The sequence below is a fragment of the Balaenoptera physalus genome (assembly GCF_965194825.1).
Source record: "Balaenoptera physalus genome assembly, chromosome: 2".
In the NCBI taxonomy this organism is placed as follows: domain Eukaryota; kingdom Metazoa; phylum Chordata; class Mammalia; order Artiodactyla; family Balaenopteridae; genus Balaenoptera; species Balaenoptera physalus.
In genome coordinates, this window is record NC_138883.1 from 129,839,889 (window position 1) to 129,865,558 (window position 25,670).

General features: G+C 40.4%; 2 long non-coding RNA genes across 4 annotated transcripts in view; both read right to left on the reverse strand.

Annotated features, from left to right (window-relative positions):
• LOC309654475 overlaps positions 1-17,413 on the reverse strand; it is a 38,178-nt gene extending 20,765 nt beyond the window's left edge. The window contains exon 1 of one of the 3 annotated variants that reach the window (XR_014260276.1): positions 16,728-17,413. This is a non-coding gene — a long non-coding RNA (uncharacterized lncRNA). The remainder of the gene's footprint in view (positions 1-16,727) is intronic. The other 2 variants (XR_014260277.1, XR_014260278.1) reach the window with 2 other exon arrangements.
• Positions 13,097-16,435, reverse strand: LOC309654488. Its single transcript, XR_014260291.1, has 2 exons — positions 16,139-16,435; positions 13,097-15,660 (listed from the first exon to the last, which is right to left on the reverse strand). It is a non-coding gene; the product is annotated as an uncharacterized lncRNA (long non-coding RNA).
• Positions 17,414-25,670: the final 8,257 nt, after the last annotated feature.

The following is a 25,670-nucleotide window of genomic DNA, read 5'->3' on the forward strand; positions in this document are numbered from 1 at the left end:
ACAAGCACACTTTAAAATGTGACACTAGGCACTTAACATAAAAAATGGCCAAATATACATCACTTTGGTTAAAGTCTGGTAAGCTGGCAAAGTGTGTCAAACAGATGTCCATATTAATAAGGATGTTGGCCAGAATCTAGAAAAAGCTTGAACACCATATTTGCGATATTCTGCAACTTCCTAAAGTTTTGAACTGGAAGAGGCCTCAGAGGTCTTTTTAGAAACACAAACTCTAAAGCTTAACAGAAATGAAATGGAATCCAGGAGTAATATCCAGACTACCAGTCTAATCCGCATCAAAACAGGATTCTACCCATTTCAAACAAACAAATAGTTAACAACAAAAACATCTGCACTAATGGAAAAGAAGAAATCCAAACAACCCTAAAGTTATCCTGAAAGATGGATACTATAACTAGGGATTTTTATTGCAAATAATTTGATACTTCTAAAGTGCTGTTTTGAACCTTAAAATAGAGAGAGGGGGCTTCAGATTATCCTCATAGTACTACCTTTCCTTGCATTCTGGTATGCCTTCTTAAGTGGAAGAAAATTGGGAAGAGTTAAAGCTACTGCCCTAAGAACTATATACATCATCTACTACTTGTTACACTGACAACAAATCCTAGGATAGTTGTGGCAATTATAAATCACTGTAACATTTTACTTCCCTGCTAAGTAGATGCATGGGAGTCCATGTGTCAAAATTTCATCTACTGTATCTCACAGCAGAAAAAATGTTGAGAACTACTGATCTAGACCAGCAGTATTAAAGACTTTAAGTTCAGTCGAAAATCTTAGTTCAGCCCAAATCCTCATGTAAAATCTAGGGTCATTTGAAAGACAGAAACTTAATAGATTACTATATATTTACTGAGAATCTACATGAAAAGAATGCAAGAACAACTAAGATACAAGCATAAAAAGCTTTAATGCACTGTGTATACACCTACTCCCTTTATTATAAGGTCAAACATGGTAAGTACAATAAGACAGATACAAAGTACTATGAGGATTTCAAAAGAAAACTCTTCTAATTGGAAGGAATCAGTTCTTTATGGAAAGCACAGCATTTGGCCTGACCTGGGAATGGAGATCAAGAAGTGAGATACAGGGTTTCCCTGGTGGCGCAGTGGTTGAGAATCCGCCTGCCAATGCAGGGGACACGGGTTCGAGCCCTGGTCTGGGAAGATCCCACATGCCGCGGAGCGACTGGGCCCGTGAGCCACAACTACTGAGCCTGCGCATCTGGAGCCTGTGCTCCGCAACAAGAGAGGCCGCGATAGTGAGAGGCCTGCGCACCGCGATGAAGAGTGGCCCCCACTTGCCACAACTAGAGAAAGCCCTCGCACAGAAGCGAAGACCCAACACAGCCAAAAATAAATAAATAAATTAATTAATTAAAAAAAAAAAGAAGTGAGATACAGAGGAGAATGAGAAAAGAATAATCTATCTTTATTCATGTCTTCTACTTGAAAGGCATATATTCCCACCAATTTCCTTCAAACAATCAAATTAAGAATGAGGCTAGCACTGTCCTTTCAAATAAGTGTTGTTGAGCATTATTCTTTAAGGAACCAAGCTTTATTAATAAGGAAGGACATAATGTCATCTTTGTTATCTTGTTATATGGGGATATTAAAGACGGCCCTGGTCACTTCCAAGCTTAAAAGACTTTTCAACAGCTCTTCCTTAGCTGAAGAACAAAGTCCAAACTGCTCAACATCCAACGTGCTCTACAATCTGGTCTCAAGCTCTCTTTCCCACTTTACCATCTTCTACTTCTGAAACACCCTCCAATCTAGCCAAACTGTGTCCAATACATGCCTCTCACTTTTCTGTTTTAGTTCTTTTGCTCAAAATGATTTCTCTATGTGAAATATCTTTTCTACACCTCTGACAATAAAACCTGACATCCAGCTCAAATATCAATTCTTCCACGAAGCATTCCCTGGTCACTTCTGAACTCTTCCTTCCCTGAACTCCCTAATCCATGCCTTGTGTCTAAGATTTACACATCACTTGGTAATTAATGTAGCATAGTAATTAATGGGGTTTTACCCTTTCTACACCATTACCTACTAGAAGCAAAGAGCTATATCTTAAATGTGTTTATATTTCTGCATCAACAATACAGAAACAATAGTTAAAGTAGTGAGAAAAGAAAAGGAATAGAGTCCAAAGGAAGGGGCAAGGGAGCAGAGCAATGGACATTGCTTTGGGGCTACCATATTTACCAGTTGAAAGAAAAGGGGTAGGGTAGTAAAAAGAAATTGTATAGAGAGCCTGTCAAGTCATTACTTAAGACTTCGGGAAGCTACGAAAAAAGAAATGAAAGCCCATATATGAGGTTCCAAAGACAGACAGCTGGGCATAGGTACTGACTGCCTTTAAACACCATCAAAAAGCCAGGTGGAGAATTCCAAAAACACATCATTAATAGCAAAGGTTTTAATTTATATTATGAAAGATTTCTGCTGTTTAAAGTCAATACGCCTTTTAATTTTGGTTTATATTTTTTAAAAGAAATGTATAATGACTAATGGAACAAGTCAATTTCTACCCCAACAACATAAAACACTGACAAAAAAACTTGTTAATTCTAGGGAAAGAAATGCTTAAAGGTAATAAATATTTTAAGCAACTAAATTCTAGAAACCAAGCATAAAGAACTTCCACACATAACTCCAACTTTATGTTAAATTTCTCATGTTAAAAAGACATAGATATAAAGCATATAAGACAGAACCAATTAACTTCAGCTATAATCAACAGATACAGTGCCATCTTATTGAACACCATAAAAGTGCACAGCCAAGAAATAACACGACACCTACAATTTACTGTAATCAAAGGACAACAGTTCAATCATAAAATAAAACTGAGAAAGCCAAAAGAGCAGAAAAAGAAAAAGAAGAGATACAAGTAGTTTAACTTTCAAAGAAGTTAACATCTATCAGATCAATTCCCAAGTTTAGAAGTTACCTTTCTAAAAAAAAAAAAAAAAATCTACTATCCTACTAACAGAACCAGGAAACAAGCAGAATGGATAAATAAACTGTGAAGTAGTCATACAATGGCATGTGAGGTCATGGAAAATAAACGGACTTTAGCTACATGTACTAATAGTAACCTGCTTAAGAATATAGGCCAAGAGAATAATAATCACAAATTCTTAATAATTCTTAATCCTGGGGTTAGAGATAGAAATAAGACTGTGAATGTTCACACAGGGGACTTCAACAATACTGGTAGTTTTATTTTTTCAGTAAGGTAGTAGATCCACAAGTGAATGTTTTATTATTCTTTATATACCATTATATTTCTTATATATTATTTACATCTCCACCTCTAAGTGTAAAGAATTTTATTAAAAATGATTTAAATTCCAAAAAAAAAAGTTACCTTTTCTGAAAACTTCACATATTAGATTGTCATTAGAATAAAGAAGTACCAAAGAAGTGCTAGGTTGAATATAGGCCTATAACTCATTCATGTTATAAATAAAACCAAAGCATTTCCAATATACATTACAGAAATAAATATTTGAATTAATAACCTTCTTTATAAAAAAAAGCACTTAAGACTCTTGCAATAACCTAGAACCTGCATTTACATGCTAGCAGAATGAAGCAAGAGTATTTAAATTGGTTTATATCTCCTACAGGGTACTTTCTAACATCTCTAGCTCACCAGTGTTAAGTTGACTACCTGTGTCTTTTCTTACTAAAACCCTTGTAGCATTGATAGCATAAGTCAATAGATTCCTGCTCCCCCTCCCCCAAAAGTAGACACTTTAGTGAGGCCAATGGTGGTAGCATTATCTAACTAAAAATATTCCCCCTAAACCATACGAAAATACAAGGTGGAAAAGGAAATCCTACACAAAACCAAGCTTTCAGCATAGCCTAAAGACAAAAAAAAAAAAAAAATGCTCTCTATGAGTGGAAACAGAAAAATCACCAAATCCCAGTACTTGATTGATCTCCCAAGCTGTCACTCCACCCCCACGCACCACAAGGCTTGATGCCAGCAAACAGGCCTAAGGGTCATTTGAAAGGACCACCAAAAATATTAACCCACCCTAAATCTGGGGAATTACTGGGAAAATGGGCAGATCAGAATACAGAGCACAGGGAAGGAAGTTCAAACTTCTGGTGATTTAAAGAACAGGTGCCATTTAAAGCACTAGCCGCCATGTAAGGGGGCACAACCTTGAAACACATGGCCTCTGGGAGAAGACAGGCAAAAGGAAGGAAAGAGTGTCCTTTGGCAATTGGATGGTAAAGGGAAAAAGAAAAAGGGGAAAATTTAAGGTCCCGCCAGACCAAAAAGAATCATAAAATTGGAAGTCTCACAACCCTTCTCTCCAACCATTAAAACAAACAAATAAGAACAACTGAAGTAACAGGACTATTTTATACCGACAGAAGAGGGCACCATTAAACTAGGAATACTGTAAAACCCCCCAATATCACAAAAATGAACAAAAGAAAAGTGAAATCCAGAAAATCAGGAAACAGATTTTGACATATCATGTGAGGAAAACCTCCTACCAAAAACAACCTCAAAGCAGCAAAAACTCTGTAAGTCAGTATTCCAAATAGAATTAAATATATTCTGTTAATACATTATCCTAATATATTAATAATTGGATTAAACATATTCAAACAAGCATTGGAGGATATGAAAACCACTTTGAATCAGACAGAAACTGAAAAACTAAAAACAAAAATGAGAAACTTAAAAATCTGACTGAATTCAAAAAAGAAATAGAAAAAAAATTATTGCAGAAATGAAGAATAAATTGCAAGGCACCCAAGGGAGAACTGACTCAAATGAAAATGATCTACCACAGTACATAACATAACAGTATGTGTTATGAGCCACATCCATCCACATCTGGTGGTGTTTCATTTGATTTCAGATAACTTTCAATCCACCACTTCACAATAACTCACAAGCCACAACCTTTCCAAAACTCACCTACACAAGCAAACTTCATGTCTTTTTCAGAGCAAAGAGCCACATTTACTCTTTCTGTAATACTTAACCATTTAACATGTTTAACCGCATGACTGCTGTTTTAAATAGGTTTATTAGGTTCCTATCTTTTCTCTTTAATGCGTCACTGACAGAGTTTCTGAGTATTGTTTTCCTGGCTCCATCGATGCCATGAACCCCGTGGTCTTTATTATACAACTTTGCATCGCACACTGATTTTCAGGAACACACATGCCATGTTATATATAGTAGAAGTGACTGTACATGTATACAATCATATACTAACCCACACATACATATATGTGTGGGTTAGTATATACACACATATTTCTTAGCTCTGCTGAAAAGGCCTAGAAACAATGACACCCCAGGAGCAATGAGCACACCTAGCACCCAGATCTTGGTTTCTAAATGCCATCCTCCAACGAAAGGAGCCAGGGCTCTTTAGAAAAGAGGATGATTCCAGGATTGGGAAAGGTAAAACACAAGATGAGTCTGGGGCAATTAAACAGTCTCCTGCTTTGTTTAGAAAAAAATATTTATTGTTGCGGGGTTATTTTTTTTTTTTTGCTTTTTTGTTTGCTTGTTTAACTTAAGACAATCTTATTGAGACTACAGTATCTGAAACATTTTATATGCTGAAAACCTTGAGATAATCTAAAACAGTGTGCTCTGCCTTAGGGCAGGCATACCCTTAGGCTCTTTTTTAATAGATAAATCCTCTGTTCCCCAACCACTACATATCTTCACTTCCACTCCTCTTCAAACACCCATTCCATGGGCAACTCCTTAGGCCTCGTCATTAACAGGAACTGTTCCACTTCTGAGAGTAAGTTATACATCCCACTCTCTGACCATACCCTCTTTATCCATCTAGGCACTCTATCACAAGTAAATTCATCATCTTTCTCCAAAGCCTAAACCTCCCCTTGTGCTTCCTATTTCAGTAAACCACCCATTCATTCCCTCAATTGCCCAAGCCATAAACCTAATCATTACCCTTAACTCTTTCTCTTTCACCTACCACAAGCCCTCCATCACTGAGTCCTTTCATTCTACCTCCTATATAACTCCTCAAATCCAACTATTTCTTCAATCCTCATCCCACTACCACAGTCCAGGCCACCTTAACCCCTTTTAACTAATTTGTTGTAACATCCTCCTAATTATTCTCCCTGCCTACCAGTTTTTTGGGTTTTTTAAATTTATTTATTTATTTATTTATTTATTTATTTATTTATTTATTTATTTATTTATGGCTGAGTTGGGTCTTTGATGCTGCACGCGGGCTTTCTCTAGTTGCAGAGAGTGGAGGCTACTCTTCGTTGTGGTGCGCTAGCTTCTCATTGCGGTGGCTTCGCTTGCTGTGGGGCACGGGCTCTAGGCACGCGGGCTTCAGTAGTTGTGGCTCGCGGGCTCTAGAGAGCAGGCTCAGTAGTGGCGGCGCACGGGCTTAGTTGCTCCACAGCGTGTGGCATCTTCCCGGACCAGGGCTTGAACCCATGCCCCATGCATTGGCAGGCAGATTCTGACCCACTGCGCCACCAGGGAAGCCCTGCCTACCAGTTGTAACTCTCTCTGAAGAAGTCTACACAGTGCAATCAGTATCACCTTTTAAATTAATTTTCTCCAGGCTTAAGATGCTTAGATTTTTCCTAAAATAAAGTACAAATTCCTTAGCACAGCTTAAGGGCTCTTCATAATCTGGTCCCTATTTATCTCTCCAGTCTAATCTCTCTGGCACTGCCTGATCCATCCATAGTGTACTCTTTGAGTTTCTCCAAGCAACCCAAGGTCCTTAAATGTATCTCTTGCCCTTAACACAGGTCTAGTAAACTCTATCTACTCTCTTCACAAGGCTAAGTCCTATTCACTCTTTAGACTTCAACCTAAGTTGAAAATGTCACCTCCAGTGGAATAAATTTTCCTGGCTTCCCTGAAACTGGGTTAATTGCCCCTTCTATGTGCTCCTGTAGCACTCTGCACTATACACATCAAGCACATAGCAAAGTGAATTATAAACCTATATGTGTCCATACTCCCACGTGACTGTGAAAGCCATGCCTTTTCACTCTTATTCCTCATCACCTAGCCCTGTGGACTGAATGAATAAGATAATGAAAACCAAACTGTGAAATTGCCAAAGTAACACAATGTTTACGAAGAATTAGAACCCAATGACTCCTGGCTCAGTAGTACACTATTCTTTCCACTATACTTTGTAGCACTTAATTTCACTTTCATAAACAAGTCAACGTTAATTATATATAAAGCATGTAACCTAGCCTTAAAAAGGATCTAGATATCATCTCACTATAATTAAAGTGAAGCCCAGAAAGGGCTAAAGAACAAAACACTATAAAACAGCAATGTCAAGATTAGTCGTTTTGATGTTCTTTAATTATATACTTTAATCTCAAGAATTAGGTTTTTAAAATTTTTAAGTTGAAAAACTTTTAGATGTTTCATTACTTCAAGGTTAATAAAGTTAGTATAAACAGAACAAGTGAATCACCAATTCACTTAAAAGTTTCCACAAAATTACCTGAAATGTTACAACAAAACACAAGAATAGTTAACTATGGTATAAGAGTAATAAAGATAATATTGAGTCATTATTATATTTATACATTATAAACCACCTATGGGTACCAATCATGCTCAAGGCACTATGAAACATATTCACTGAACATACAAAGAGATATAAAACAGGACTCCTATTCCCAAGAACCTTAAAATAAGTTTTGGAAATCAAGACCCAACCATTACAGAATAAGACAGAAAAATTACGTGACAAATTAGTCACTTAAACTGTTAACAGTTTCAAAAGAAAAGATTCTGTGCTAAGGAGTTCCAGGAACGTAAAGAAAAATTACAATCTACTGCTTGAGCAATTAGCATAAACTCAAAATTTCTCAGCTTGGTCAGCTGAAAAGGCTCAAAAACAATGATATTCCAGTATCAACAAGCATACCTACTGCCCAGTTCTTGACTTCTAAATACTCTTAGCCCAATGAAAGAAACCAGGACTCCCTGAAAAAATGGCCAATCCTAGGACAGCTGCAGGAAAAGCAGAAGATGAGCCTAGAATATCTTCTGTCCCCAAAGTAAGGAAGTGCTCCAAAAATGATAGAAACATGTCAAAACAGTCAATGAGTTAAGTTGAAGGAGCTCCCACTGACCAAATCTGAGTTAATTTGGAACATCAAAATGAATACTGACAGGGGACTTCCCTGGTGACACAGTGGTTAAGAATCTGCCTGCCAATGCAGGGGACACAGGTTTGACCCCTGGTCCGGGAAGATCCCACGTGCCACAGAGCAACTAAGCCCATGCGCCACAACTACTGAGCCTGTGCTCTAGAGCCCGCGAGCCACAACTACGGCAGCCCGTGCGCCTAGAGCCCGTGCTCCGCAACAAGAGAAACACCACAATGAGAAGCACGTGCACCACAATGAAGAGTAGCCCCTGCTCGCCGCACCTAGAGGAAGCCCGTGTGCAGCAACGAAGACCCAACGCAGCCAAAAATAAATAAATAAATACTTTTAAAAAATGAACACTGACAGGTGATAGAGTATAACCTACTTCATAAAAAAAGAATCTATAAACATATTGATATTAAATAAGCAATGAAAAGGAAAAGCTCTAATTTACAATTGAATAGAAGGTCGACTAACAAATGTAGAAGGAATAATAGAAAAACACCACTTTGAAACCGCTGTGTAATAACTGATTCAGGCAAGAATCATCAACAAATGCTAAAACCATTATGTGAACATTCTGGGGGAAGACAGAGTATTTACACAGTCTCAAAGGGTCTCCCCAAAGATTATTCAACAATAACAAAGGGGACAATGAAAACTTTTATATGGAGTTTTCAAACCTTAACTAAGTGATTCAAGTAAACAACAACAATGGGTCAAACAGACATTATAGTGCCTCCTGATAGTGATGCACTGAAGGATATATCATCACTTATGTGGTATTCCTGCATCCTACAAAACAAAGGACCTGTACTCTTCAAAACTATTCATGTCAGATAAAAAAAAACACTGAAGGATTGTCTCAAATTAAAGGAGATAGGACAACTAAAATGCAATAAATAACACTGAATTAGAAAAAAACACTATTAAAGGATATTATTGGCACAACTGGAGATTTCAACATGAACTGTATAGTAAATTATTGTATCAATATTAAATTTCCTGAATCCATCATACTGTGTGGTTATGTAAGAATATCTCTTCATTCTTAATATTGCTAAAGCACCTGGGGTAAAGGATCATGATGTGTGAGACCTACTCTCAAATGGTTAACAATAAGAATAATTATAGTAGGAAAAGGAAGAAAAAGGAGAGAAGAAAAGAAAAGAGGAAAAAGAGAAGGAAAAAGATCTACACAGTGGATTCCTGCTATTACAGCACAATACATGATATGCTGAATGAGATTAATATATTTAATATGTGGTTTCCTTGTTAGCAAAGTACATTAATGCAGCATTTCCAGTCTATCCCTTGTATGCATCTGTGATGCTCTGCCTCAGATGATATGCCTCTGACTTTAACTGAATAAACTTGAATCTTTCGCATACTTGAGAAGATGTAATCAAGGAGCTTCAAATTATAGATAAAATAAAATAATAATATCTGTTTCCAGAGTTTGGGGCCACTCTGCAAACACAGAGAATCATAAGGCAAATATGCTAAATATATTAACAATCGGTGAATCTAGGTGACAAGGTGTATGAGTTCACTGTACTAGTCTTGTAGCTTTTCTCTAAGGTTTTTCCAAAGCAAAACATTAAAACAACAACAACAACAACCTTCTGACAATACCTTTACTTTGGGAAAACTGAGCCATTTCTGAAAAACAAAATCTCAACTTGCAGATTCTTTTCTCCCTTTCCCTTCATAATCCATGTGAAAATAAGCTTAACACCATTAAGAACAAGGTCTTCAGCATCAAAATAAACATTTTGCTAAAACAGTCCCCAACTTCCAAACAGGTTATGTTCCAAAAGCTCATTTGTAATTTAGGTATTTAGAATGTGGAACCATCTTCACCATTACAAATAGTTCTTAGGTTCCTAATGCTGGCCACAAAAGCTCTCACAAAATGGAATTTCAGGAAATGCTATTATACTTAGGCTCGATAGCTCTGAGATTCCTGCCTTGACCCAGAACACATATATTAATACGTACAGGAAATGCACAAACTAGTATTTTATAATCTGGAAAGTACTTTTATAATTTTTAAAGTCTCATTTGGGAAAACTGGTTTGTGTTGGTCATTTCAGTTGATTAGGACAACTTCCACTCAATTCAACATTTACGGAGATTTAATATGTGGCATGACAGACTGGTTGGTACTGAGCATACAGAAAGAGCAACACAGTCTTTGACAGAGGAACTCCGCCTAGCAGAAGAGAATGACATCAATTATAATACTTTAAATAGTCTATAATGGATTTTACTCTACAAATAGTGTGTGCATCAAGAGCAAGGGAGGAAAACTTTGTCTAAAAACATTAAAATCGGTATCAAGATAACATTTGAGCTACAACTTAAAGGATAAATATGAGCAAGTGAGCATTCCAATCCCTGGCAAAAACATGAATGAAGATATAGATATATTACATTCAGATAATGGAGAAAAACCATAATTAAGCAATAACTAAACAAGATATGTACAAATTATACTAAGTGTCTTAAAGAAAATAAACAAAATGGGTGACAGAGTAACTAACGGACTGCAACATTAAACAGGATGGTCTGAGTGAGAAAGTGAGATCTGGGCTAAGTTCCAAAGAGTTTGGCCAGGCGAGCCTTATGAAAAGCATCTCAAGCAGGTAGTACAAAAAGTGCAAAAGACCCTAAAAAGGAAGTAAAAAGTTTAAAGAACACTGAGAGGCGCAAGTGGCTGGCATCCAGTGAATGAAGGGAAGAACAATGAGAAGAAGAAAGATCATTCAGGGCCATTCAGGTCACGGAAAAGAATACAGGCCATTCGAGAGAAACGGGAAGTCACTGGAAGATTTTAAGGAAAAATGACATGACTGAGGCTCTTAAAATGGTCCCTAGGGCTGCTGTGTGAATAAAGAACTTGTGAGGAACAGGAAAAGAAACAAGAAGCCCAGTCAGGAGGCTACTGCAGTAATTCATGCAAGAGATAATGAGGCCTTGAAATAAAGAGGTGAAGGCAGTGAAGGCTAAGAGCAGTGGATTGGCTCAAGATAGATTCTGAAGGTACAACATAACGTGTGGATGGGTTGGATCTGAGAGAAAAGAAGAGAACCCGAAATGATATCTTAGGTTTCTGGCTTGAGTCCTGCCATTTACTGAGATGGGGAGGGCCAGCAGAGACACCAGGGTTTGAGGGTAGGAGAGAGGAAGAAGATTGGGGGAAAGGAATAAATAGCTATATCTTAGTCACGTGGCTAACATGATGTTTGAAATCCCAACTAGATTTCCAAGGGGATATCACACTCAGGAAAATTCTGGGCTAGAAAAATAAAAGTGGGAGACATCAGCATGAAAATAATAGCCTTTTCAGGGAAGAGCAAATAGCTGGCCTTAACTGGGTCATAGAAACTAAAGAGTTGTGGCTGACAATGAGCCTAGAAAGATAGGATAGAATCATACTATGAAGTGAACCGTGACTAATAATGGCAACAGCAGTAGCTGTAATGACAGTAACAGTAGGAGAAAAAATTACTGCATTTTAGGTACCAAGGACTGTGCTAAAAGCTTGATAATACACATCTCATTCAATCGTCTCAACAACTCTACAAAGTAAATAACATTATAATCACCATTTTATACACTGAGCCTCATGAAGACTGAGAACTTGCCAAAGAAAAAGTGCTAGAGTGGGTATTCTAAAACTTAGGCAGTCAGATTTTAGAGATCAACCTCTTATCTTTTAAATTACTGCCTGTTTACTGATTTTACATGCCTTCAAAGTTTTTTTTAAAAGAAGAATGCAATTTAGATCTGAATTTTAGAAATGTAATTCTAATCTCTATGTAAAAGATGGATTGCTAGGGGTGGAGATAAAAAATGAGACAAGCAAATACAATATTAGTCAATGCAAGAGCACCTTGTTTTAATAAGCCAACAGCTACAAGTTATCTTACCAGGTTAAATGGAGAGTATTCTTTTGTTCCAAGGGTCACAAATCATACCTCAAACTAATCCAAGTCAAGCTCCACATGCATGCTGCTGGCAACAAAAATAACCTGGTGAAAAGGTCCAGCTCATGCAGTATAAATTTACCACCCACTACCAAAACATTTCTCAAAACATATAACAATGTAACTTTATTGATGGCTGAATTTAAGTTCATAAAATAAAGTTTACATTTTTGTATAAGGAAGAAAATAAAATTAGTATTAATTCAAGACAACCATAAAAAGATGTGCCTTGGTTGATAGTTATTAGAAGTCTGATCAGCTAGTGTCTGTTTTTCACCCATGTTAACAATTCCTCTGGCTTTCAGCATCAACAGGTATTAAACTGAAGAAGTAAATTATCTGCTGTCATACACCAATGTTCAAAAATCTGGTATTCCACTTCATAAACCAGAGAACTTTCTTAACTCATATGCTTACGATTTCATCTTGAGTGATTATTAAGATGATTCAATATTAGATAAAATACTAAGTTCAGTAAATATCAATTTAGTAAATACAAAAATATTAAAATTAGTAAATAACATATATCTATATAAATAATATAGTATTTATTAAATATGTGCCAACACATATCCCGTGCCATGCATGAGTCTTATTAACAAATGAGCTTATACTTTCAATTATAATAAACTGGACACAGGATCCATTTATCATAGAGTACACAGATAAACCATACACAGATAAAGCACACCTAAATAAAATAATTTAGTTCCACCAAGCAAGTAAAAAGAATAAAAAATTAAAATTACCAACTAAAGAAAACCTATTTGTTAGATATACCTATTCCAGGTATGTTATAAAAATATTTTTGTAATTTCAAATTTTAAATATCATATCTTAAAGATAACTCCCACAGATAATTCCTAAAAGACATGTTTCAGTGAAAAGTAGGAAAAATGCTTATATTTCACTTTTTTTTTTTTTTAATGTAGAGAGATCATGGAAGTTAGAATCCAACAATGATTGCATATCAGCCAACTAAACATTTTATGTTTAATCTGACAATGAATTTAAGATGCTGGGATATTTTATCCCAAACAAATATATGAGCATTCTCCTGTATTTATACATTACACGAAGTCCTTTTGGTAACAAACATTAAAGGTACAGGTATTGGGCAGAGTACCTACACAATCTACATAGGAAGGAAGGGATGTATGCAGGAAGAGATGAAGGGAGACGAGGCAATATGCATTTTTGTACATCAAGTCTCAGGGAACGCCCTAGGAACTATCACACCATTATTTCATTTAATTCTAACAATTCTATGGGGCAGGTGGTGTAATTCCTTCCCATTTTACAGAAAACATCTCATAACTTTGTCAGTGGTAGAGCTGGGATCAGAACCAAGATCTGATGACAAAGTCAAGCAGCCTTCCTTTATGAGGACTTGCAAATCAGCATAACGTGTTAGAGTGTTCTATGCAGGAAGTTATCTAACTAGAAAACAGATTTGATTTTCCATATTTACACTTCTCTTATTACTTCAAACATTGAGAGAGCACTCACTTCTCAATTTACTAAGAACGTTCAGAAATTTTCTTTCTAATCTAGAAAAAGGCAATGCTGATCATTTTCAGTCCACAAAGCAGTATTTTCATTGCCCCATCGCTGATAAAAGAAAACTTCAGCTAGACTTTGTAACATTCATATGTACCATTACTATATCTTCCAAAACAAACAAACAAAAAATAGGTGCATAGTCTGATTACAAGATAGAATATATAAAATTAGAAATGCCCAAAGAAAATCTAGGACCATCATCATTGTGTGTTACTCTAAATTCCTCTTGCCAGACTTTATAAAAGCAGCAAAGGAAGGAAAAAAAAGTGGCTTCCCAAAACCACACTGATAAGCATGCCACTTCCCAGTAACAAATTTACTTATGGCTTCCCCCTCCTAAATCGGAAAACAAATCTACTAAAAAGATTTTATTAAAATATTTCAAACTTCAAAATCACGTTCTAATAAACATTTCCACAATTACTTAACCACTCTCAGAATACACTTAGATATTTCTCTTGGTAACCAAAAAATTAATGAGTGACGACACTGCTACTGCTTGAATATTAATAAAATTAATATTAACCTGCACTGCATTCTTAATGTAAAATACAAAGAATAATGCAACTGCCTTGAAAAATAAAAATCACCATTCAAAACAACTCATCTTTAAAAGATTATTTCCAGTTGCATTTACAAAATAATCTTTGTCAAACATACCCATTAAGGAAACATAAAAACTCTAACAATATAGAAGATTATACTCAAACCCTAATTCAGCATGGTGACTTTACAATTATTATTTCTGAGCCCCAAAGAGCTTCCTTCTACTGAGCACTCCCCACCACTCATTCACTCATTGCCCTAAACAATTTTATTGGACTTTTGCTGGGAAGCAATTTAAGGAGTTAACATGATTTTATCATCTTTGCTCCAATATGAATAAAACCATAGTTTCATATATAACAACAGTGTGAATTAAAGGAAAAACCTGTGTTTAGAGAGGTCACTACCATCTCACAATCGTTGACGGCTTTAGTAAATAAGTTTCTATTGGAAGCACTCTTCCAACAGAAATATTAAAGCCTGTGTCTGCAAAGTATTTAAATCACTAGTTTTAGTTCTTCAGAGTATTTTCATTTTAACACCATTATCACAACTTTTTACTACAACGCTCACTGAGAATTAGAAGTGATTCCAGAATCAGTTAGTGCATCATCATATAGAACTAATCTTAATGTTTTATATAACATGTGTTCACTATGTTTGATATAAAGTCTAACTAAAATTGTCTTCCACTTTAGTGAAAACACGTTTGACTTTTTTCTTAAAACAAAAGTTGCCATTCACAGGAAAAGAAATGAGTAAAGACTGAGCCTTCCAAAACTAAACCAAAAAAACAAAAAACACCCCAAACCAAAAGACGTATACACAAAAGCCATAATAACACAATATAGTTATTTTATCCTCATTTCCTAAATTCACACTATTAAAATAAATGCCGTTTTTGTGTTTGCAGAAAAAATCTTTAAGCTATTTTGTTTAACTTTTCCACAGACTGTACAAGTACTGCCAAGGTAACAGATTTTAAAACTGACAACTGGAGTACTTGGCAGATGCCAAAACAACACAGCTGGATTCTTAAAGGAAAAGTGCTCTTCTGTAATGTACACCTAATTACAGTTTTAGAGAACCTTCTCTCCATATAGTAATAGATACAAGACACAATGCAAACATACTGTGCTAAAACTTGAAAATGTTTAGACAGTATTTGTTTTAAAATACACACACTCTCAACACACCACAGCAGGCCTTTCTAAAAGCACACTTACTGGAATCACAATCTCATTGTAAAATAAAATGCAGGTTAACACGGTGCTGCTAGTCTTCAATCTACACATGGTTCCCTACTGGATCATGACAGAAGGCTCGTTTCTTATCTCAGTAATCAGTCATCAGGTCTGAGGACATTTTTATAGTTACACTTTAAAGCGAAAAAAAACAAAAAAACAAAATAACACAAAAAACCCTTGTTTTTCTAATTCAGAAATGCTCATCTTTTCCAAACTTGTTTGCACTATCTCACCTACTAATAAATCCTCACTGATCAAAGACAGATGGAATCGAACTAAAAGGCAAAGTTCCTATCACACAAAACCTTCCCTGCGAGTCGGGATCTACTTAGATGGACGTCCTGGGTGAGGGCAGCGAGCGGTTCCCTCTGTAGCCCCTTCCCTCCCCGCGACGTCTCCCCGCACGGTCGGGCGTCCGCACCCGCAGGTACCCCCAGCCCGGGCCACCTCTTGGCCCCAAGTACCGACCCGGCCACTGACATCCACACACACATCCACACACACATCCACACACACACACGGCCACTGACTGACACACACACACACACACACACACACACACAGAGTTCCACTCCGTTAGACCAACCTTCTCCCAAACAGAAGTGGGGGAACTTCTTCGAGTCCAACAACAGCGCAAAACGCCCCCCGCACCCCCCGGTAAACCGCTTCGGGGAGACCCCGGCCTCACATTGGAAGATTAAGAAAACAGCCCTCGGGCGTTCCCCTACAGAGAGGCTCCGGGCCCCCAGGGAACTCCAACTTTCAAGGAGGCGACGTCCACCACCGCCCCCCAGCCCCAAACACAGCGCGCGCCCTGGGAGGCTCCTCGCGCCGAGCCTGCGCGGCCGACCCTCCCTCCACCGGCCCGCGACACCCCTTCAGACCTCGGGCCCGCCCTCGGGGCACCCCGCCCCCACCTCCGCAGGCGCCTTGCCCCTTGTCTCCGACCCCGACGCGACCACCGCTCGCCGCCTCCCCGCACCCCACCCGCCCGCCGCAGCGCGCCTCGACCCCTGCTCTCTGCCAGCCGGACACCACACCGTCCCGCTGTCCCCAGAGCCCCGCAGGCGCCCCTCCAGGGCCGCGTCGCCCCCCTCCCCGGCGCCCCCAGGCCCCTCGCCGAGACGCCGCCCCTCTGGCCCCGCGGACTGAGCCCTGCCGCCCGCGGCCCTCACCGTCTCTCCGGCGCAGCTGGCGGGCGCACACAAGCCGGAACGGGGGCCCGCCACCAGCGCTCCGCGCCGCCCGGAGCCGCCTCCTTCAGCCCGGGACTCGTCGGGACATCAGCGCACGGATCCCCACACCGGGGCTATTTTTAGGAGACAGGCCCGGGCCAGACCGGAACTCGTTCCTGTCGGCGCGCGTGCGCACTATTTCGACGGTACTCTGTGTCCCTCCGCCAAGCTCGCCTTTTCCTTTACTTCCCTTCGCACTCTCTCTGGCTTCTCCCTGAAGTTTTCTTCACAGAGCTGATTTATCCTCTTGGTGGGTCCTAGAGCACTTGGAGTGGGAAAGACAAGGGTGCGGGCAAAGAGAGTCACACTGTTTGGAAGCGAGCACTACCCCACAAGGACGTGAGGGGCGGACTATGTTTTCTGGTGGGTGAGGAGACGGATCACCCGGCACAGGAAGGAGATGACGGCGGTTTGGCGCCGGGGCTACAGGCTGGAGCTCGCTTCCCTCTGAAGGACCGTGTTCTCCTGGAAGGGATACTGGTCACTTAATGAGGACCCGGGCGCCTCCTAGGGCGGGGCAGCCCGGCGGCGTCGCGCCCTGTAGCCCTGCCTCCCCCACTGCTGCCTCCCTGACCAGCCGCGGGGGCCGGGCTCGGAGCGGCTCCAGAGACGGGGCGCGTGGCAAATCGCCTCGCTTGGCCGCCGGCTCCAGCCAACCCGGGGCGCCGGGGGGCGGGGTCCCAGGGGCGGGGCCGGGGCTCGGGGGGCGAGTCCGTCAGTCGTCCGGAGTCGGGTGCCAGGCGGCGTCCTTCGGGAGGGCCCAGACACCCCCTGCCGGGCTCTTGGAGCCGCTGCCAGACCCCCGCCCTCGGGGCAAGCTTGGCGCCCCAGATCTCCGCTCGCCACGCCCGTGCCCACACCCACATTGCGGTTGGGACCGCACCTGTGCCCTCGCCTGCGCGGCCACCAGGTCACCCTCACTGAGCAAGCACAATTGGGACTCAGGCCCCTGGCGCGCCGAGGCGGCTCGGACCCCTGCCCCCAGACAGTAGGACTTAAAGGGGCCTGGAAGGCTGGAAGGCGGGCGACCCCTTTCGGGCTTTCGACCCCAGCCAAGCTCGCCACGTCCGGGGAGAGACTCAAACTACTAATCTTGACTACTAGTAATAGCTAGTTACTGATAGGCACAGCTAGTATGCCTTGAGCGCTAAACTGTGTGCTGAATAGTTTGCAATATGATAGCTCATCATCCTTACAACATCCGCATAAAGTAGCTTCAGTTTCTATTCCCATTTTACATAGGAGGAAAGGGAAGCTTGAGCGCTAAAGTGCCCTTTTGAGGTTACAGCTTAGGAGGAGGGCACTGAGCACTTGAACTCCTGACCACTCTGCATACTGCCTTTTCTGAGAGCGGTTCAAAGGAAATGTGTTTGGGGGCTATTGGTTTTTGCCGAGGGAGGTCGTTAGGAGGTGAGCCATTTGTAGTCTTTGCATCATGAAGGCTGCTTGCCTCTGGAGTTTCTACGGCCACGCTGCCTATCTATGCACCCAGAGGTACCTATGCAGTGGATACAAAGCCAAATAATTATTTTCATTTGAAGATGAGAAATTCAGTCGCACAGCACTTTGAAACAAAGTGATTGGGGTGGGTGAGCAGATGCGCAGAGGCTGTGGGCAGAGGAACTGGGAAGTTACAAAGGAAGCTGGAGACTAACAAGCTTCCTCCCTCAAGGACAAGGCAATGTACTGGGGAGAACCCAACACAAAAGTGACACATAAACACCAGACACTGGAAAATTAACCTGGAGTTGTGCTCAGAGCCCCACAATGTCAGCGTTCAGAGGAGCCAGCAGCAGGGAGGTTTTTTTAAAAACACGTTAGAATTTGGTGTAACTCAGCAAGTCATGTGGAAATGCATACTTTTTAATCTGCCAGAAGCTGCAAAGCCAGCTGGATTTGGCTTCTCTGCTCCAAGAAAATAGAAGAGTTGAACAGTTTTCCTTCAGAAAGGAAAAGGTGAGGTGGGAGGACCATGAGCAATGGCTCCCTTATTCCCACCTGCCCTGAAAGGAGAAGAGGAACAATGAGAACAGACTTTTCTGAAAGAGGTTTTCATATGCTCATTGCTTCACCCCATCTCCCATCCTTGGCAGAAGCTGACCCTCTTGGGGCACAGAAGACTCAGCTCAGACTGCCCATCCCCTACCCATTCAAATGCCGTTGGTCACTCCAGAAAGCCAGGCAGAGAACTTGGCTCTGAGTCCAGCCAAAGCAGAAATGAAGAATGTTTGCATCACCTAAGAGAGCACCTCTTTCCCCACTACCCCCTGCAAGTCAAAGCCCTTGTCTAAGAATTACAGGGAGTTGGAAGGAAGGAAGGAAGGAAGGAAAGAAGGAAGGAGGGAGGGAGGGAAGGAAGGGAGGGAGGAAGGGAGGAAAGAAGAGAGGGGAAAAAAGTAAGTTTAAGAATTTTAGAGCACAGCTATTGTAAAATCCATTAGCAAGCTATAATCACTGTTATTTGTAATTAAAGTAACCAATTTTAGGAAATCATCATTGCCTCTATGATTTCAAAAACATGTACCTGAAGTCCAGTGTCTCCAGCAACTTGCTGCACTCAGCTGGGCCTAGACCATGCGCCACTGGCTTGGAAGGAACTTCTGAAGGGCAGCATCTGTTAGTCTTCCAACTCTTTCTGGAAGAGCACTTAAAGCACTTAGGTGTCCAAGTGTGTCTCAACTGAAGAGGCTCCGTATTGTACTAGGCACTGTGATATAGAGGTAAGGAAGAGCAGCCCTTCCTTCAAAGGGGCTGGCAGGCCATGGTGGGGGACATACACCTTAAAACACAAGCCAGCCTGGTAACCACCAAGAGATGGATTTCCAAGGGCACTAGAAGAGCACAGAAGATGAATATCTAAGAAGAAAAGAGAATTAGGGTAGGCTTCTTAGATGAGGCAACCCCACAGTGAATCTAAAAAGCCTCCAAAGAAGGATGAAAAGGGGTCCTCTCATTATGTCTTGAGCTGAAGAATAAAGCCCAAGCTCCTTAGGAGGCAGAGGTCCCTGACCATTGGCCAGCCTTACTCTCACCCCTTCCTGCCAGATACCTCACTGTCCGCATTCAGGAATCTTAATCACACACCAGGCTACTTCCTATGTCTGCAGGGTAAACCCCTTTTTATCCATCAAGTCTCCATTAGGCATCTTCTCTAAGAACCCTTCTCTAATACAGTGCTTAGTTGAAGTGTATTTCTGTATGTCTGTCTCCTTCCTTCTGGTGAATGAGCCCCTTGAAGACAAGAAATGTGATTTATTCCTTACTTGATCTGCCATATCTAGCACAGTGCCCGGCGTGTGGTAGACAATCAAATGTTTGTTAAATATTTCTGAGCAGCCTTTAGGCAGAGGGACTGCTGTGTGCAAGGACCCCATGAGTGTGGCTCAAGAGAAAAACCACAGCTAGAGTAGTGTGCCTGGAGCCTGGAGTCTGATCAAGTGCTGGGGAGTGGTCAGGAGCGAAACGGTGCAGAGCCTTAGCCCATCAAGCCAGGCCATTTGGATCTCTTTCTGAAAGCAAAGGGAAGCACTGACAGATTTCAAGCAGGTGAATAGCAAGATCTGTTTGGCATTTTAGAAGGATCACTGAGGGCAGTAGTTGGAGGTGGGTGGGAGGGAGCAAGACTGGAGGCAGGACAACCAGTTAGAATGCACTGATGGTATAGCCGCTGCTGGCAGAGCCCCCACCCTTCCCATCCCTGGACATCTCCACAGACTTTCCCCACACATGCTGATGGCTTCCTGTGTCTCTGTTGAGGCTCTGGCCCCAAGAGAGGGCTTCCTTGGGTCAGGAGATAAAGACTCCAGCTTCCTCACGCCTTAGGAAGACAATTCTAAGGCATGTACCCCAAAGTCTCTCAGGGGCCCCAGTGAATTGGGCCCCAGTGGTCCTCAGTGGTGATCCACTCATTAGCACAGTTTTGATGTCTGTCCTCACTTGCCAAGTCTTCCGCACTCCCCCAGAGCCCTTCCCAGGATCACCTCCCAAATAAACCACCTGCACCAAAATCCTTGTTTTGAGGTCTGCTTTTCAGAGGACCCATTTAAGACAAATTGCAACTGAGATAAGAAGAAGGAGGACCTGAATGAAGACAGTTGCCTGATGGTAAAGAGAGGGCAGAAGCAAAACATGGAGCTAGAAGGAGAATTGACCTGCTTGCTGACCGTTGAATATGGGGTCAGGGAAGGTAGAGGAGTCTCAGCTGCCTCCAGGTTTCTGGCTTAGGCTCCTGAGTAGATAATAGCAGCATCATTTAAGTGGGGAACACTGGAGGAATGTGAGGTTGAGGGAGCTGGATGAGGGGAGCACGATGAGTTCCATTCTGCTCATGTTGAATTTGACATGCCTGTGGGACAAATTATCCTTAGCCTCGTGGGGTTGGAAAAAGAACTAGTTGAGACTGGACAACATAGGGAAGTCTTCCTGTGGGAAGAGAATTTTAAGCAGAATTTTGAAGCTGTGGTATATGGGCTGGAGAAAAAACATAAATACATATCAGAATGACAATGAGAGGGATGGACAGTAAAAAAAAAAAAAGAAAGAAAGAAAGAAAAAAAGATTCATACGAGGGGGGAAGGGGGAAGCAAGTTTATTTGAACGAGGGAAAATAAAAAGAGCCTCACAGGGGTTTCAGTTTGTGAGCTGCTTGAAGATAAGGGTCATGCCATGTTCAGTCTTGTGTCCCCACACTTACACAAAGTTGATATTTATTAAATATGGTGTGAACCAGGCAAAGTAATATTTTTCATGATGTCTCAATCTTGTACAACTATAAATAATTAAAAATTGAAGGTTTTAAATGTGTTCCAAATTAGCAAATTCTCCAAATTTAACTTTGTGTAAGGATTTGTGTCTTGTTGAGAAATACCATATTTAAGAGAAATATCTTGCTCATAAAGTTACCTGATTGTAAATTTTACTTGTAAATCTGACATAGGATCTAATGACTTGCGAATATTTCAGAAAATCAAAATTCCACATTTTAAATTAAACCTAAAGCTAAAGACGTAATCTACTTTGTACTGTACACAATAAGTGCTTTAGAGTTAAAATCACGAATGTATATGTGAAAGAAAGAGACCTTTTGTGCATTCCTTTTCTATTGCAAGTTCCATGACAAACACCCAGATCTAAATGACATTTTCCAGTAAAAGAAACCAGGGCTCCTTGGAGAAATGGCTGATTTCAGGATTGGAGAAGGAAAAACAAACAAACAAAAAACAAAACAAAACGAAAAAACCTAGATAAACCTATGGTGCCAGAAAGCAAGGAAGTTCTCAAAAAAATGATGGGCAGGTCAAAGGGACATTGGAGCCAATCTGAAAGAGCTGCCAATGGCCAAAGCTGGAACAATTGAAGCAACAAAGTAAATAATGCTAGTGTTGGATTATAACCTATAGAATAAAATGAGCCCATACTGATACAAATAAATAATTGGCTGAATAAATTAACAGGAGAGAAAGTATAGATGTTACTTATAGGAGAATTCCCATTAAAAAAAAATGTAGAAGAATGAGAACAATATAAAAACCACCATTAGGCAAACACCACAGTTAATAACTTCTTGCAGGCGAGAATGTTCAGTGGATGCAAAAATTGGTGGGAAAAAAATTATGAGAACAGGACATTTACATAGTCTCAAAGTAGTTACCTGCAAGATATTTATTAATTACAAAGAGAAAAATAGTAACTTTATGATAGAGAAACCCAGCAGACACCACCTGAGCCAAGTGAACAAGGCTAGTATCACCAGCAACAATGTTTATCGACATTATGCACACTATGTGTATGATGCAACGAGAAAGGCACGTCCCTTCTCTGGTATTCCTGCCCAAAATGTATGACCTGAATCTAATCATGAGAGAACCTCAGACAAACACAAATCGAGGGACATTCTACAAAATAACTGACAAGTATTCATTGAAAGTGTCCAGATCATGAAAGACAAGGAAAGACAGAGGAACTGTCACAGATTGGAGGAGACCAAGAAACGTGACAACTAAATGCAAAAGGGGATTCTGTATTGGATCCTGGTACAGAAAAGAGACATTAGTGAGAAAACTGGTGAAATGAGAATAAGGTCTGTAGTTTAGTTAATAGTGTTATGTCACTATTAATTTCCTGGTTTTGATAATTGTACTATCCTTATGTAAGATAACATTCAAGGAAGCTGGATGAATTCTCTGCACTATGTTTGTCACTTTTGATAAGTCTGAAAGTATTTCAAGATAAAAAAAACTTTTAAGTGACAAAATATTTTAGTATTCTATAATTTACTCGACTCCCCAATAACAACCCCCTCATGTGGAGTTTAAATAACAGGTATAAAGCATTTTTACAATGGTAAGTTCAACTTCAAATTGGGCAATATTAAAACTATTGGGAAAATACTTATAAGTATGAATGTTTTGAGGTGGCCAATGTTCTGAATTGAGAAAAAAACCCACAGAATATAACAATGTTTCCACTTATTACACACAGCAATAGGATCTATGACTGCCATGTCTATGGCTATTCCTAAACACCAGAAAGTGAAACACACGTATAAATTCTAACACTGCCTATTACATCTTTTTCAAGCATTAAAAATGTTGTTTTCACTTCTCTTATGTCATGGGCTTTTATTCTTGAATGCCTTATGATGAAAAGGATGAATTCAGGTTCTCGAAGAAGAGGATAAAAGACGTTTCCTTTGCTCAATTTATAATCTTACATGTCAAAGTCTGCATGAAGTTTAAACAAACTTCAAAAATATAAGAAATCGAATCTTTGACAGCTGGATGTTTTTTACAATCTAACTTCAAATAAGTCTTTCAATTTCTATGATATGTTATCATTTTGTTATATATTTTTTTCCTCTGCACAGAGTTTATTCTGACTTTGTGATCCTCTCCACAACCAACAATACATTCGCATGTCAATTACAATAACTCCCAACCTTGAGTTTATTTTCTTTTCACTTTTTGTATTCCATCCAAAGAGAGGCTGAATTTCACAGCAATATCCCTCCCAATATCCCACCCACATCTACCCCTTGCATATGAGATCATGATCTCTCTCCTGTCCTCTTTGTCTATATATTGTTGTCACAGATATTTCTTCTAAATCCTGTAATTGCCCTAGTTCCCCCTCAATAATTTATTTCCAGATGCATCCCAGGCATTACCAAGCTCTACCTGTCTATTAGCATGTCCATTTAGACCTATTTTGGGCCTATGTGTCCCTAAGATCTCATAGAGAGAGAAGGGTCAGTTTTCTTGGTGATGACCACGTTATACAACTCATTCCCAAATTGCTACTTATGATCTAGCAAAGATTTTTATCTGTTAGGATTTTAGAATGTTGACATTGGAAACAAATCTGGGAGTCACTGAAAAAAATAAGACTACAAATTTTGGAGTCCAGTGGTCTTTTGTTTAAATCACACCTCTACCATTTCCCAGGTGTGTAAATTTGGGCAAGTTGCTCAACTTCTCCAAACCTCTATCTTCCTACCTGTAGGATGATAGGAATCCTTCCTCAAGGTTGTTTTACGGACTGAGTAACCTACATAAAGTGCTTACATAATCTGCATGCATAAATAGTAGTTACATGTTTGGCCGTTCATTGATTGATTTCACAAACTTCTACTGAGCCCTTACTGTGTACCACGCACTGTCTTAAGCATGGGGAATACAGAGAAGATCAATGTTCTTAGGAAGTTTGTAGTCATGCAGGTACACAGACAATAAAATATATATGTAAACAAGAAGATGTCAGATGGCAATAAGGGCTATAATGAAATAACACAAGACCATGAGAGAGCCATTGAGAGGAGATCTTAGCTAGGGGTTCAGGGAAGGCTTCTCTGAGGCAGTGACATTTAAACTGGGTGACAAAGGAGCTGGACAGGTGAAGACCTGGGGAAGAGTGTCTCAGGCAGAGGGAAGGACAATGTCCCCAAGGTGCGACTGAGCTTATTTCGTTCAAAGAATAGAAAGAAGGCAAGTATGGCTGAAGCAAGGTTGGGGGGCCCGGGATGGTTTTTAAGCCATTGGAGGGCTGTTGCTGTGGTGTTGTTATCTAAGTGGGAAAACAATGAAAAAACAACAGATTAAATCACCAGCATGTTAATACATTGCTCCCTTCACATTCAAAAGGGACAAGTGAGGCAACTGTCTGTCAGTCTATTAGTCAGCAGTTTTTTAGCGTAAGTAACAGGAACCCAAGTCAAACCAACTTAAACCAAAAATAAGGAGAATTTACTGGCTTGTTCGACTGAAAATTCAGTGCCATTTCTAATTCCAGCGTTGCTGGACTGGAAACTAAAACACTCTCTCCGTGTCTCTCTCTCTCTCTCTCTCTTTCTCTCTCTCTCTCTCTCCCTCTCTTTCCCTCCCTATCTCCCTCTCTCCCATTTACCCTGTTCTGTGCCCCAAATTCATATGTTGAAACCTAATCCCCAATGTAATGGTATTAGGAGGTGGGACCTTTGGGAGGTGATTAGGTCATGAGAGTGGAGGCCTCAGGTTGGGATTAGTGCCCTTATAAAATAGACCCAGAGAGCTCCCTTTCCCCTTCTGCCATGTGAGGACAAAGCAAGAAGGCCATCTATGAACCAGGAAGCAGGCTCTCACCAGACACCTAATCTGCCAGCACCTCGACCCTGGACTTTCCAGCCTCCAGAACTATGAGAAATAAATTTCTGTTGTTTATACACCACTCAGTCTATGGCATTCTGTTATAGCAGGCCAAACAGATTAAGACTGTTTCCACTGAGAAAGAGCTTTCTTTAAATTTCTATTAATCAAAGTCCCAGAGTTAAGCCTGGCCTGGCTAACACATCTCTTTCTGAACCAATCACTGTGGCCAGGGTGATAGAATGCTCTGATGGGTCACATCTGG